Below are 1,828 nucleotides of genomic sequence, written 5' to 3' on the forward strand. Positions count from 1 at the left end.
CGTTGGAACTGAAAATATAACCAATGGATGAGCTTCCTAGTTTTACAACATTATACATAAATTCATGTTCAGTAAAATGAATATTTTAGATCTGTGAATGATATATATTTCATGATGAATTTCGAATAGCATATATATTGCGAGTTTTTAATGTGTTTGTGTGTATGTATATATATGTGTATATATATACATACACACATTCTCCAGATTTTTCAAAATATGAAATATTTGTATCTTAATATACACTCCCTTAATTCATTCATATTCATGTATGTGGATTTATGATGATCTTTTCTAAATATTATTCTCAGAAATATTCATCCACCTGAAATACTTTTTTGTTTTTTGTACTGAAAACTAACTTCAGTGAATGTTGCATACAAATCCTAATATATCTAGAGTAACTGACCCAGTTTAACCTCAATGCAAGAAGATTCATATGGAACATGATGTGTATTTTGATGTTCATTTTAATTCAACACTGGTACATTACTATTTCTTCAGTTTATGCACATCATAGGATATATATTTCATCAAAAAGATGACAAAATTATAGGCATTTTTTCACTTTCAATCACTTCCTACTTTAGAACACATGTATTCTTCCATATTTCTTAACTGGTCTTCTCAAGATTCTTTTTTCCAAACACATTATTTTCGATTTTCATAATCACATTGAAGCAAAACTCACACACCCTTCATGATAAACCATAACCCTAATATTAACATTGATGTATAACTTGTTGGAATGAATGATTGTATATCAATATAAGATTTTTCATATTTTCAGATATCAATTCAATCCACCATTTAAAGTGGAACCAGTTATATTACTTATTCACAGTTGGTCTATTCATGCATTATCTCTATATTCATAGACACAGGGTACACCTGTTTGTACCCCAAATACTAATTTATAAGTCTTCAAAATATTGCTCCCAAAAATGGTGGAAGAAATTCTTATGTCACCCGATCTATGTATACATTTTATCACAGTAATATTCTGGACACAAAATTCAAAGGTCAAACTTATATTTGTACCAAAGCCTAAATGGAAAGTGAACATGGATTACTAAAATCATCATTTTCCAATTTGCCTAATGCTTTCAAATATCAATCCTATTGATGACTACATATTCGTTTCTTCCTAAGATTATATATTCAAACTCAACCCTGTTGAAAATGTCTAATCCTATCACTGAATTTATACTTTGCCTGATTTTGTAATGTCTGTATTGATATCTGCTTTCCAACATATTTTCTCCAATTCATCATTGTGACTGGCTCTTCACTTGTGTTGACATTTACATTCACTCTGTAACCGAAACCCTATTGCTAAAGAACTTTTGTTCCAAATTTTATACTAACTCTTCTTCCTAAACCTACTGACTATCTTCCTAATTTTACCGACTATCACTTTTGAATGGATGTTCTCATCTACATTCAATCATCCAAGTAAATGTAGGGCGAGTGTCAGAGGATGAGACCACCAAGAGACTATCTCATGCAACAGAAAGGGTTTATTTGGGGTCCAGCATGCTGGGGCTCAGAGCTCACTTGAATAGAGCAGAGAGCCCTGAGAACATCTTAAGCAGAGCTTATATAATTTTCTTGGGGAGGGCAGGGAGGGAAGTTTATTGATGGGTCAGGGCGAGTAAGCGGTTTGTGTGTAAACGCGTGAGGGAGTACATTCTGCAGTTTGGCAGTTGGGGACAGCACATTCTGGGAACAAGATTAGGAAACATTTCTCAACATTTCAACAGTGTTTTGTTAAGCGTACAGAAAAACAGGAAGTGACAAGTACATATTTTATTAACATTTCATTCCC

The sequence above is a fragment of the Callospermophilus lateralis genome, unplaced genomic scaffold (genome assembly GCF_048772815.1).
Source record: "Callospermophilus lateralis isolate mCalLat2 unplaced genomic scaffold, mCalLat2.hap1 Scaffold_1058, whole genome shotgun sequence".
NCBI classification, from domain to species: Eukaryota; Metazoa; Chordata; class Mammalia; order Rodentia; family Sciuridae; genus Callospermophilus; species Callospermophilus lateralis.